The 14,017-nt window shown below is 48.1% G+C and overlaps 1 pseudogene; it reads right to left on the bottom strand.

Annotated features, from left to right (window-relative positions):
* LOC114704225 overlaps nt 1-14,017 on the bottom strand; it is a 90,605-nt pseudogene that overhangs the window by 12,254 nt on the left and 64,334 nt on the right.

The following is a 14,017-nucleotide window of genomic DNA, read 5'->3' as shown; positions in this document are numbered from 1 at the left end:
GGATGGGAGGGGAGTAGAACCCATATTTATTTTTCATTGCTGTCTAAACCTGCCTTCATATTTTCCTGAGGTCTGGTATAGTAAGAATGCAGGCCAAAGGCCTCGGGGGCTTTCATTTGCATGGTCGTTTACATAATCATGTATATTCATGGACATCGATTTTTCCTGTTGTGTTCCAAATACCATTGACTTTGGTATGTAAAATCAAATAAAATTAATAGCTCAACCTAAGCCAAGTGTATTCACACATATTATTCAAGGTCAAGGGTGAAAAAGCCCAGGGCTTCATGGAGTAGAAGGTTGGTGGTCTACCTTGTTCACTGACTCCAAGGGGCAGCTCTGCCACCTGTGGAGAGACTGGAATGGGATGAGGGGATGCCTGAAATATTTGGGCAGAAAGCACTGTGAGAAGAGAAGCCCATAGGAGTGGGAGGTGCCTCTGTGTTTTCATGTTACTTCTTTTATTTTATGTATGTGTGTATCTATGTATGTGTGTGTGTGTATATATGTGTGTGTGTGTATGTATGTATGTATGCATGTATATATTGAGACAGTATATCACTCTGTAACTCTGCAGCCCAAGTTGGCCTGAACCCACTATGAGGTTCACCTCAAGCACAGGGTAATCCTCCTGTCTCAGCTCTTCTGGAGTGTTAGGATTACAAATGTGAGTCACCATGTCAGGCTTAACCTTTTGTTTTAAGTGACATGACATTACCCTCCACATAACCGGGTGAGTGAGTGCTCTAACAATGGGAGTGGCTGCTTTTTACTAAGGGTAGTACCCAAGAGAATTAAAACAAAACAAAACAAAAAAACCCACCACTAATTTAGAACCAGACTCTTAAACTTGCAAGGAAACCGTGGCAATTGTGAGAAGGGTTGGCAAGGCCTGACTAAGGCTCGGGATACGGGCTCTGAGGTGTGTCCTTAGGATATTGCTTTTCAATCAGAAGACAGTGAACCTGAACTCATTCTAACTTCTGAAAGAAACAGAATATATTTTAGCTCAGGTATCTCAAATGCCAAGATCTCTATTGGCTTTAGGCAACCCAAAAGTGAAGGCAAGCCTTTACCTCAGGAATGGCTGGAGCTGGTACTCAGTTGTTTGCTCTTGACCTCCGGGCTTCACTTCCTTTTGCACTTGGGTGTATTGACTCCGTTCTGAATGAGGCTGTCTCCTAGCAGGAAGAAGGTCCCTGCAACTGTGAGTTAGACACTGTATTCTCAGCAGCCCCTTGGTTGGTGATCAATTGTTTCAGCAAAAGTTCTAGAGAGGGACCTCCCTGGATGCTGCAGTCCTTGCTAAGCCAGTGAGTAGATTATTTGGAGTTCTGTGTGGCCAGGCTAGGGAGACAACCAGAAGCTTGGTGCAGTCAGTTGATTGAATCACACTCACTGAGGAGTAGTTCCCAGGAGAAGATCAAGCATCTCTTACCCGGAAGAGGAGCAGATGGAAGGAAAAGCCCTGTGTGCTCGTGGAGGGGGTTAGGGCACCTCAGCTCCCAGATTGGAATCTGAGATCCTGCTTCAACAGCTCAGGAAACTCCCAGGTAAGGACCTGAGTGGCTTGTGAGAGAATCTGTAGGACACAGTCTGGAAGACAGAGCTGACGTCAGAGGACATGCAACAGTGCTGGGATCCCCTTTGCCTTCTTCCTGATGAGGCCTTCAAAGAAAAAGGAGGGGCTGGAGAGATGTGGTTAAGGGCACTGGCTGCTCTTGCAGAGGACCCAGGTTCAGTTACCAGCATCCAAGTGGTGGCTCACAACTGTCTATAACTCCAGTCCCAGGGGAATCTGATGTCTGCTTACCACCTCTGCAGGTAACACTCACACACACACACACACACACACACACACACACACACACACACACACTGCACTTACATACATGCAGGCAAAATATCCTTATACATTAGAGGAGAAGGAGAGGAGGAAGAGAGAGAGAGAGAGAGAAAGAGAGAGAGAGAGAGAGAGAGAGAGAGAGAGAGAGAGAGAGAGAGAAAAGAAAGAAGGAAGGAAGAAAGAAAGAGAAGGAAAGAAAGAAAAAAAGAAAGAAAAAAAGAAAGAAAGAAAGAAAGAAAGAAAGAAAGAAAGAAAGAAAGAAAGAAAGAAAGAAAGAAAGAAAGAAAGAAAGAAAGAAAGAGAACTTTCAGGATCCTTCCTGGGACCATTGCTTACCCTGATTGCCAGTGTGGGAAGCTCTCCCTGGGTTCTTTGAGATCCTAGGGCTGAACCCTGCTGCTCAGCCAGGGTGGCTCCACCTCGGGTCCTCACCTTGTGCACAGGCAAGCAGTATCTCCTCAGGTCACTGCACGATGTGACAGGAGCCTGCAACAGGAGGGCGACACTTCTAAATCAATGAAGAGCGATGGCTGTGAGCTTCACCTTCACAGGCACAGCTCACACAGAGCAACTCGACAGCAAAATTGAAAGTAAATGGAATTTCAGGGGTGATGGCGGCGGGCGGGGGTGGCAAGGTGGCCTTTGTAGCATGAATTCATATGCATTATAAAAAATATCGCCCGAATCTAAAGAACTTGGAGGCCTTCCAGGAGACATGCAGACACTTGAACTGTGTTTACCCAGCATGCTTCAGTAAACTTTCAATCTATTTACAGGTATGCATGACAGAATGCCTTGAATGTATGAGTTATTGGTTCTGCTATAAATGGAATTAATCATATGAGGCGGAGACCTGTATCAAGAACAAGTTGCTGAAACTAGCTCCGCTTGGGACAAGAACAGCCGCCACCCCTGGGAACCTTCTCACCATCCACAGCCCTTGGCCAGCTCACGAGCCACCCCAGGGGTTATACAAACAGGAAGTGAAGCAACTGTGCGGAACAGGTGGTTAGCGAGTAAATAAATCCACAGGCGGGGGAAGCTGGGAACAGAATCTACCTCGGGAGGAGCCTTTCAAAGACAGAGATGCCCGGTGTGCTCTCCGAGGTCAGCAGTCCCCGAACAAGGCCCTTACCCTGGTCACAGAGGGACAGTACTCACTCAGCGTCCCTGGTCATATCTCCCAGATGGTCAGAAGTGAAGAAGAGCAGATCCAGAGCCCATTACATCCCACTGGGCAGACGGAAAAGGTGCTCCAGTGCAGGCAACAGGGACTGGGCGGGGTGTGCTCAGGAGCTTGAGGACCCTCAGGCCATGCTCCCTGAACATACTTGTCTCAGGCAGTATGTAGTAGGTTCTGTTCCGTGACAGAGTGAGGCATGTTGTTACTTACACAGTGCTCTGAAGCACAAGGGAGCAGGTGACCCAGGCTAGGATAATGAGAGTCGTGCCGACCCTTGATCCTGCTGTCGTTACTGACATTTACAGAGAAGCCTTTTGAAGCCCAGGTAGACACTGGATTCAATTCCAGAGTCCAGCTGTTGATGGGGTAGATGCAAGAGCCCTGCAGAATATAAGTCAGAGGCTGTGGACCTGGGGATGCTGGCGCCAGTGACTGCTTTCCTGGAGCATGTGAGCACACGCACACAGAGGTCTGTGTTCTCCACAGGTGTCTCCCCATTCATAAAACACAGAACTGGAGTAATTCACCTCAACTCACATCCAATCATGTAGAGCTTCACTGTGATTGGCAGGTTGGAGTGTGAGTACCAAGCCTGCAAGCTCCCCCATTTCAGTCTCTCTGGGCAAACACAAATTAGGAAGAGCAGAAACACACAGGAGGACGAGGCTTGACTCCAGTCACCTCCTCCCAGCCTTGGCTGCTGAGAGAAAGCCCCCCTCTTGTTTGTCAGAGGCCAGACAGCTTTATAATTATTGAAATCAAGTTTGAAAGCGATGTCAAGTAGCTGGCAGCACAATGTGACCATGACTGTCAAACAGCTGGCAGGTTGGGGTGCCCGGTGCGCCCTCGCTTTAGGACAGCTGGGTGTCAGAATGGCCTATCAGAAACTCAAGACAGTACACACCGTCATGACAGGTTGCTTGTATCTTTCGGGTGTCTCACCCCTGGGTGCTGTTGCTGAAGGTCAGTCAAGCGAGTCAGTATGGTTTGACCTGCCTGACTTCAGACATTGGGACTATGGCTTGGGGCTAGCCTGGGTAGATTTGGGTTAGCCTTGTTGGTCCTGGGCTGACACATTCATGTCTTAGGTATAGCCTGAGTGGAGCCAGTGCCCTGGGTTAACTTATGGTAGCTTGGTTTAGGCAAGGCTACCTGGCTTGGCTGTGCAGGCCTGGTAGAGCCAACATGGGCTGGGTGAGGGTGTCATGACCAACTTGTTTGGACTTGGCATTACCTCAGGCTTGTACTTTTGAGGTAAACACAGGAGGGGCTTCCTCACTGAAAAGCCTGATTTAGACCACGTGTGGCTCCAGAAACACTCAGAAGTAGATCGTACTGAGTGTGGAAGGGTCAGGGGTTCCAGCAGGTTCATGGGACAAATGTATAAGAAGTGCTCTGGTGAAGTTGCCCAGAGGCTCAGATGAGGATGCCAGGCCTGGGCAGACATGGCACAGCCACAGTCCAAACTGTCTTGCTTGTCTGGCCTTCCTGAGACCTACAGAAGACCCAGACAGAAAGCCAGCTCCCCTCCCAGCAGGACAGCGCTGACATCCTTGGATGTGGCGGGCAAGAGGGAGGCAGAGAAACCACAGCTACATCCAACACACAGTGACAACACTCAGTCTGGACTTGATGCACTGAGATTTCACGTGGCCAACCTCAGTCCACACAGCTGCCGACTGGGGGGTGGTAATGACAGGAGTATCCCCTGTGGAGGAAAGTAGATATGTCCCCATGCTCTTGCTGTGTGACCTCTAGCAACTAAGTTCGCCTCGCTGAGCTCAGCTTCCCCTTCTGACAAAGCTCAGCTTCATTTTTAGAGAAATGATGAAGACTCCTCTGCAGGAAGATGCAGGGAATTAGGTAGTAGAGGGCAGCTGCAGATTGCTTCCAGGGAACCAGTTCTGTCTGTGGAGTGCATATTTGTTACTTGTGACTGTGATAAAATACCCCGACAAAAGCCAATTAAAGGGGAAAGTATTTTGGCTCACAGTTCAAAGACACAGTCCCTCACGGCAGCAGGGACATGAGGTGGCTGGTCACATCATGTCCACAGTCAGGAAGCAGAGAACAGCGAAGGCTCATACTCAGCTTGGTTTCTCCTTGTTATTCACTCCAGGATCCTTGCCGGAGGTATGATGTCACCCACAGTAGTAGGTTCTTCTCATCCCTCTTAATCCAATCTAGAAACTTCCTCACAGGAGTGCCTAGGCTTATCTCCTAGAGGATTCTAGATCCTGTCAAATTGAGAATATTAACCATCACAGAGTGGATGTTCCTGTCACTTGGAGTAGAGGCCAAGGGGCCGGCTATGCCTCATACAGTACACAGGACACCCTGGACACGGATACACACACACACACACACACACACACACACACACACACACACACACGAGTCACCCAGGCCCAAACAGCAGCCAATTTTGCAGAGAACTAGGAGCTTCCATGCATGAGGTCAAATCAGCATGACTTCCCAACTCAAGGCTATAGCCTTGACCCTCTGTGGGCACCGTGGAGGCTGGGTGGATGATGTCAGTCTGTCGGAGCTCTGGCTTAAGGCACCAGAAGTCACAGTTGTAGCTGGGAAGCTCCACCCATTTTCCCACGTTCTGTGACCACTCCTCCCTAACATCAGCTGCCACTCACTCACTTTGTCTTCCTGTGGCCCCGCCTTCTTTTCTCATAGTCACCACTGTCCTATACTGAAGCCCTACGCTTCACTGCTCTAGCCCTGTTACCTCCCAAAGGCTCCTTTGGGAGGTCTTTCCGTGGGGTGGGCTTCAGTCAAGTGGCTGGTGCTTACCACATGGCTCTCCATAGCCTGCATGGGGTCCAGGGCTGTCCTCAGCCTATGGAGTAGGACCTTCCCTACATCCATTTCTGTTGCTGTAATGGAATACCCTGACCAAAAACCAAAAACCAAAAATAAACCCAAAACAACAACAACAACAAACACACAATGACACATGCACACACAACTCAGAGAAAAAAGTGGTTTATTTGGCTTACATTTCCAGGTTACAGTCCATAATTTCTGGGAGATAGAAGCAGGACCGTGAAGCAGCCAGTCACATTACACCCAAGAGCAGAGAGAGAACAAATGTATGTAGTGTCAGGTGAGAGATCACATTTTGAACCCCAAGTAGCAAGAAGAGTGCTCTCTGGGAACAGTGCAAGGGTTTGAAACCCCAAAGCTCACCCACAGTGACAGGCTTCCTGCAGCAAGGCCACACCTCCTATTCAAACGTCGGAGCCTTTGGAAGACATTCTGATGCAAACCACCACAACTGGCGCCTCCAGACTGTGTGAGGCTGACAATGAAAAGCAAGCATCACAAAGTAGTGGAGGATCCACTACAGAGCCATGGGTTAGAGTGGGACCTGCTGCTGAGTGTGGGAGAAGGTGAGTGAGAGGGTCCAAAGAGATTCCCTGCTGAGCTTTAGGGAACGTGGATGAGGGGTTCTAGGGGACCCACTGCAGGGCTATGGAGTATGGTGAATGAGGAAGTCCAAGGAGACTGGTCACGGGATGTGGGGAATGACAATGCTAAGCCACATGCCAGGCTCCCAAGAAGCATTTGGGAAGGTTTCACCATGGATTCCCCTGTGAGCACCTTTGTGAAACAGGCGAATTGTTTGGATGTCCTGGAGAAACCCTTCACCATTCTACCAGCCCTGCCTCAGGCCCCTGATCCAGGGCTCTCAGTGGACATGTAACATATGCTTTGTTCATAAGGGGAGGCTGGGCATGGATGACTTTGGACAGTCCTGTGACCTGGCCTTTCTCAGTAGCATCTACTCAGACACAGGAAGCTTTCTATCAGGCCACCTTGGTTCTTGCACAGGGCCATCTCCAACAGCTGTGAAATGACAGGAACCTTGGAGTTGGCCAGTGCTCACAGGCCTCTGCTGGACAGGAACACCACCCACACTTAGCCTCACACCAGTACAGCCTGTTTGCATCTAGTAGGTTTCTATGTTTTGGTGATTGGAACCAGGACTGTGGAGACTGGACACAAACTCTAATTTCTGTCTGTCTTAGGAAGCCCTGTTTAGTTTTAGAGGGAACCACTTCTGGCCCCAATCTCGGCCTGTTTTCCATTGAGGCCTCACCACTCCTCAGCCCCTCTTGCACAGAACCAGCATTCCGAAAGTTGCTCTACCCTCTGCAACATTTGCTATTGTCAGGTTTTTTTTTTTTTAACTTTAAAAATATTATTTTTAAAATTTAAAGCTTCATTCTAAGAGTTGTCACAACAGCATTTTGTAGTGGTTTGCATTTTTCTGAGGCTGAGTAGTACTGTGTGACTTCCTTCCTGTGCTCATTACCATCTGTCTGTCCCTGGGGAAATGTCTGTCTGAATCCTTCCTGCTCTCCAGGCATTTGACAGTGACATCCATCATCACAACTTGCAATAGTCACATTTCACTTGAGCAGTGTTCTGGGTGTGCCTTCTTTTCAATGGCAGCGGAGGATGCAGTAGGTGAGATGAGGAATCCATGTACAGAAGCCTCATTTCAGTGGAGGACACCTCATGGACATGATGTGGGAGATGATTTCAGATGCAGACATATGCTGTGAGGACAGAGCATGCCCTTCCTTCCTGGAGGGTTATGAGTGGTGGAGACAGCCAGCAATCCATGAGGGGACCAAGAAGGGCTTCTTTGAGGAGATGACTCTGAGAGGGATCTCACAGGTCCCATCAGAGGAGACAACTGGAACCAGAATGGAATAATGATCCTGGGTTGGGGTATCAGAGGGGCATGGGCTAGGGTGGGAGGTAAGGGGAGGAACAGCCAGGGCTCCTTCTGGTCTAAACTGGTTGGATCCAGTGTAGGCTTAGGATTAGGAGGGACACACTCCATCAGCTGGGAACAACCAGTTCGTCTCTTCTCAGAAGGTCTGGAATTGAAGCCAGGGCCAGTCTTGTGGCTAGTACCTGAAAGTCAGTATTGAAGCCACTCCTCATCCTGGCCAAGGGGCAAGCTCAGAAGGAGGCAGCTCTGAGGCATCGAGAGAGACTGGGAGCCTGACGGAACAACACCCACTGCCCTGTCTAGAAATAACAAAAGGTAGGGCTGGCGAGGTGGTTTAATGGTAAAGAGCTTGGCATGCCAGCAAGAGAACCACAGCTGGAATCCTAAGTGGTCACTTGAAAAAGTAGGCATATATATCGTGTGTCTGTAAGGACAGTGCAGGTCTGTGGATGCTAATGATACCCAGAGTTCATTGGCAAACCTGTCTAACCTGAAGTGGTTGAGCTCCAGATCAGAGAGAGACCCTGTCTCCAACAAAACAAAACAAAGCAAAAGGTAGTGAGTGACTCAGGAAGACACTTGATGCCAACCTCTGGCTTCCACACATGCGTACGTGGTTGAGCTTATCTACAGACATACCTACACACACATGTATATAACACACACACCACAAAACTTTAATCTCTGAAGACAGATGGCCTGGCTCTTTACTCTATAAACACATTATCAGAATGTTTCTGGAATGAAAAAAAAATGTACATGTCACTGTTTTTCCTTAAGCACCAACATCAGGTTGATCCACTGGACCACTTTTGATGTCTAATGTGACAGATTTTCAGAGATCTGCTGAACACATCAACACACGTGTGTATGCATTCTTTAATTTTCATTGATTTGTACACACTGCCTAGGAATCCCACCATAGTTGGTAGTCCCACAGAGAACTCTAGCAATGAAATGATGACCTAAGAAAAACAATCTGTACCCACTTTCCTCACTCTTACCTTCTTATCCCTACCTCGCCAGAGCTTGTCCAGGGATCCACACAGCAAGGGGCACTGTGGCCATCTGGCACTAGGTGATTTAGTCCCCACGGCTGCATTCTGAGGTGGAGCTGCTCAGGGTGACAGGATCAGGACCTGGGGCATTGTAATCATCCTGGCAGCAATAGTCACTGCCCTTCCCAGGCCAGGGAACAAGGACAAAGGAGAAGTACATTCCCAAAGACAATGACACCCAGACTGAGTCACAGGGACCCCACCAGAAGGCTACCAAGAAGAAAGAATTTGCTTCCAAAAAACATCCCCCAAAATGTGTTAAGGAAATGTGGAGACTGCATAGCTCAAACCTAGCCTCTGGTTTTCTCTCTGCAACACAAAAAAGAAAATAGAACCAGGGTGTTGTGGTACAGCTCTGTAATCCCAGCCCTTGGGTGTAGCAGGAATCTTAAAAAGTTCTTATTAATAAAATCAAACCTGAGGCCAATTATTGGGGTGAATGTTGGAAGATCACTGAAGCAGAACAAGCCACAGCTACCTCACCTCGCCAGTTCCTCAGCTGGTCCTGTTTCCTCAGACTGGAAGCCTCTGAGTCTTCATCCAGAATGAATCTCAGCTGAACTACTGCTCAAAAGCCTGAAAGCTTAACCAGCCAAATGCTTCTAGTTTCTGGTCTCCATGCCTTATATATCTTTCTGTTTTAGCCATCACTCCCTGGGATTAAAGGTGTGTGTCACCATGCCTGGCTGTTTCCAATGTGGCCTTGAACTCACAGAGATCTACCTCTGGAATGCTAGGATTAAAGGTGTGAGTGCCACCATTTTCAAGCCTCTGTATCTAGTGGCTGTTCTGTCTCTGACCCCAGATAAGTTTATTAGGATGCACAATATTTTGGGGAACACAATACCACCACACTTGGGAGGTAGAGAAGGGAGGATCAGGGGTTCAAGACCAGCCTGGGCTGCATGAGACCCTGTCTTACAAAAGGAGAAGGGTCTGTTCTTCCTGCTGTGTTCCTGAAGACAACCAGGTCTGTGTCAGGGTCTCCTGCTGTGTGGTCCTGAAGAGGACAGCCCAGGTCTGCCAGGGCTCCGCTGGGCCGAGGACAGCCCCGAGGGAGGACAGCCTGCCTTTCACTCCTGAGGAACACAGCATGGTTTCTGCTTCTTCCAGCTTCTAGAGGTTCCAGTGGACTTTCCATCTCTGGGATCACAGTGTGATGTCCTTCTTCAAGCCGATCTCCAGTCCCAGGGTTCTTCTTAAAAACAAAACCGAAACCAAAAATAACAACAACAACAACAACAACAACAACAAAAAACCCTATAATTTTAATTTAATTCTGTGTGTATGTGTAATGCCAGAAGCCAACCTCAGGAGCTGTCCACCTTGTTTTCTGAGACAGATTCTCTCATTGATCTGGAGCCCACTGAACAGCACAGGTCTGGCTGGCCAGTGAGCCTCAGGGACCCTCCTGTCCCCACCTTCCAGGTGCTAGGATCACAAAAGCATGCCCCATACCTGGCTTTCATATGTGGCTTCGGGGGAATAGAACTGGAGTCCTCGGGCTTGTAAATCAAGACCTTTACCAATGGAGTCATGTCCTCATACCGTAACTCAAGGTTCCAAACTACACTTGCAAAGTCCCTTTTGCCATGTAGGTAAGGTATTCATGACTTTTATTGTCATATGCCCGTTTGAGGACTTTATTTTGCTGACCGTGTAGCCCACCTTCCAGCTAACATGTGGTGCCTGCATGAGCTGGCAATTGCCTTTTCATCAACAATTTTACACCCATCCCATCTTCATAATCTGCCTCCCAACCCCTTCCTATTGGTTTTAGAGTGTTTTTCAATTTCTAGCTATAAAAACAGTGGCCTCCATTTCAAATGCTTCAAACACAGTCTACAGTTTTCACATTCCAAACAGACAATTTCCTAAACCCATCCACCCATTCAAAATCGTTCACTATTCTTTCATTGTTTTGGCATCTGCTAACCCCGCCGTAAATTGAAACCCAGAGCCATAAGGTAAATGGGATTTCCCAGGGCCAGTCCCCCCAAAAGACACCCAAGGGATGCCTGACTTGTTCATTTGTCTGACCCAGATAATAGGCTGAGTGTGGCAGACCTGGTTAGCATGGCCACGCTGAACAGGAGTTTAGTCAGAATATTAACTCCCTTTAAGGCAATTTCTGCTTGATCTGATTTAATTTTCCCTGTGTATGCGTGAGACGGAGTTAGAGGCTGAAACTGATGCATGGATTCCAAACATGTTCTGAGCAGCAAACAGCAGGAGCAGTAAGGCCGCCAGAAAGATGAACCCTACTAAATTAGGCCCAGCATTGCCTTTTCAGGTGGAACTTGAGGAGAGGGGCTGCAGGACATGTTGATGTGTGGACAGGCTGACGGAAGGACGCTGAGAGATTCTGGCTGATCAGCACTTCTGATGTCTTTGCAAAGTGCTTGTCACAGAGTCCGCCCTGATTCCCTGAAGATGTCATAGACTTGGGTGAAGTAAGGTGGTGTTCAAGAGCTGAGACTCCATTCAGTCTCTGGGTCGGAACCCCTGGATTCCCCTGCGGCCACAGAGCCTTCATTCCTTGCCCACAGCCTTTGCCATGCTGAGCCGGCATGCAGGTTCCCAGGTACATGAAGTCAAGGTATCCCTGAGAAGGGGCAAGTAAAGGTTGCAATCCTTGGTTGCCATCTGGTGTTTACAATTTAAATTAATTCAAGGGATGCATAGTGTCCTGGTTAGTTTTTGTTCTCAACTTAACACAACCTACAACCCAGAATCACCTGGGAAGAGGAACCCCGACTGAAGAACTGCCTCCATCGGCCTGTGTGCTCGTCTATCAGAGGGTGTCCTGACTGATGGTTGGTGTAGGAGGACCCAGACACATGAGTTGGAATCAGTCCTTGGAGATACAAACAAAGAGCCCTATAGGATTCCCCTGGAGACCCCAGGAGCCACTCATTAGGAAGAGTGTCATTGCTAGGTGCACACACAGCTTGTGACAGCACTGGCTGCTTCAGTTTCTCGGTCTCACCACAAAATAAATATTGACTCACACAGTCACTCGAGTGTGCCTTCCTCTTCCCCACACAGCAGCATCCCCGGCTGGCTCCTGATACCTCTGGGAGCCTGTACACCAGGCCTGCTGTGTTTACCCTGTGCCCTTCAGCAGGCTTTGAGCACAGTCACAGCCTTAACTGAGTAAATATTTAAGAGCTGACGGCACCATGCATGTGGGGCTCACTTGGAGAGACCACATTTCTACAGCAACCTCGATCCTGTGAGAACAATAAAATAACTTCATAGCAGGTGTCTCTGTGCACACGGAGCAGAGACAATGACCTCACATGGAACATGGTGGGAATGAGCCTGGCTAATTTCATTTGGTGGCATAGCCAGGCAGAGACTCAGGCTGTCTTTCCCCACAGAAGCCCAGACAGTACTCTAAATAACACTTGTCAAATTCGTGTTTCTTATTTGAGGACCAAAACACTGAGGCTGGCAAGTGGATCTATAAACCTCATTTTCCTCCTCTGAAAATGTCATTCAACCTGGATTATGGCACTGATGCATTTGGAGGTGTTTGTGACTGCCAAAGTGAAGTTGAAAATGTATGTCTCCAATGGTCTTTATCATGCTAAGGTGGCAGTGGCCGGGAGGTCCTTTCTTCCTAGGATCCCCAGAGCGACACTTGAAGACAAGTTCTCTGGAGAGGGAAATTTGGGCAGGAGCTTCTCCATGTCTGTTCTCACTCAGCCAGGTGTCTGTCTGCACATGAGGCTGTGAACTCCAAAACATTCAAAGGTACTTTTATTGTGAACTGTTTTTAATTGATAATAGTGGTTAACGTTGTATTAATTTTGTGTGTGTGATAAAAAGGCACCAGGAGTGGCCACCTTGGGGCAGGAACTTGCAGAAGGCATACTGTGTAATACAAATTGACAGGTACTGTACCCAGTGACAGATACAAGACATCCAGACTAAAGGTCTTTTAAAAAATGACAAGATGATGGATGGGTGCACACAGCTTTTCACAGAAGGATTATTCTTCTAGATCCTGGAGGCTGGGATGAACCTGTCTGAAAGCTGACCATTCTGTGTGCCCAGGGACTTCCCAGCATCAGGAACACATGTGAGCTCACAGCTCCATGTCTCCAGTACAAGAGCCACTGTGGACACTTGAATTTACATGAAGTAAAATTGATTGAATTTAAATCAACCACATTAGCCGATGTGATTACTAGAGACTAACATACCGGCATGAGTAGGCAGGGGACATTTTCTTTATTTGAGAAAGTTCTAGTGACTAGAACAACTCTCACAAGTTATGCCTTTTCGTCTTGCATCATATAAAACACATAGCTGCAGAGATTCCCCATGTGTGCACAGCACACACTGGTGCACACATGTGTGAAGAAACATAAGGCCTCCCCAGAACACTCAGGGAGCTGGTATCCACAGACCATGGTGCCTTTTCATAAGTTCTGGGGGACCAAACTCAGGTCCTCATGCTTCTGCTGCAAAAGCCTTACTCACTGGGCTGGTCATCAGAGAAACAGAGTGATCTCAGATTGCTTTTGTGCTCTTGAGACTGATTTTGATGTAAATTTAAGTCCCTTTCTGTAAGACCCTTTAAGAGGGATCAGGCAAGATGCAGAGGACAAGTTCAAAGTAGGTTTCCCACACATGAGATGATTCCAACCATTTCTTTAACCGATGGGGGTGTGCTAAAAACCAGTGACCCCAGAACTGGGCTGCAGGGTGACAGCTCAGCTGCGTTTAGATTCTGCTCTCAAGCAGTCTCAATAGTTAGATCTGAACTTATATTTAAGCAACTAGACATCTGTTCTTCATCTCTAAAATCATGCAAACACTTGCTCAAAGGGAAGATGAAGGAAGGGAGTCATTTGGGAGGGGTTTGGACATGCTCAGAAGCAGGAGAGAGGCTCCCACCCTCCTGTGTTTTGTTCTTCTGTCCTCAGTTTCTCTAGGAAGAAGCCTCTCCACAGAATAGCCACACATCATCATCAGGCATGGGGAACTGGCTCAAGGTGCACAGTCTACTTGGGTGCAGCTGTTACACATGGAGACATCCCAAATCATGGCTTCATGAGACTGGCCCAGATGTTTAATTCCTTGCTCCAGACTTGCTGGCTTAAGGACACTCATATAGGCTTGGGGAATGGCTCAATGAGTAAGCATTTTCCTCCCTAAGC

The sequence above is a fragment of the Peromyscus leucopus genome, chromosome 4, assembly GCF_004664715.2.
Source record: "Peromyscus leucopus breed LL Stock chromosome 4, UCI_PerLeu_2.1, whole genome shotgun sequence".
Lineage (NCBI taxonomy): Eukaryota > Metazoa > Chordata > Mammalia > Rodentia > Cricetidae > Peromyscus > Peromyscus leucopus.
This window is presented reverse-complemented; position numbering and strand designations above follow the sequence as displayed.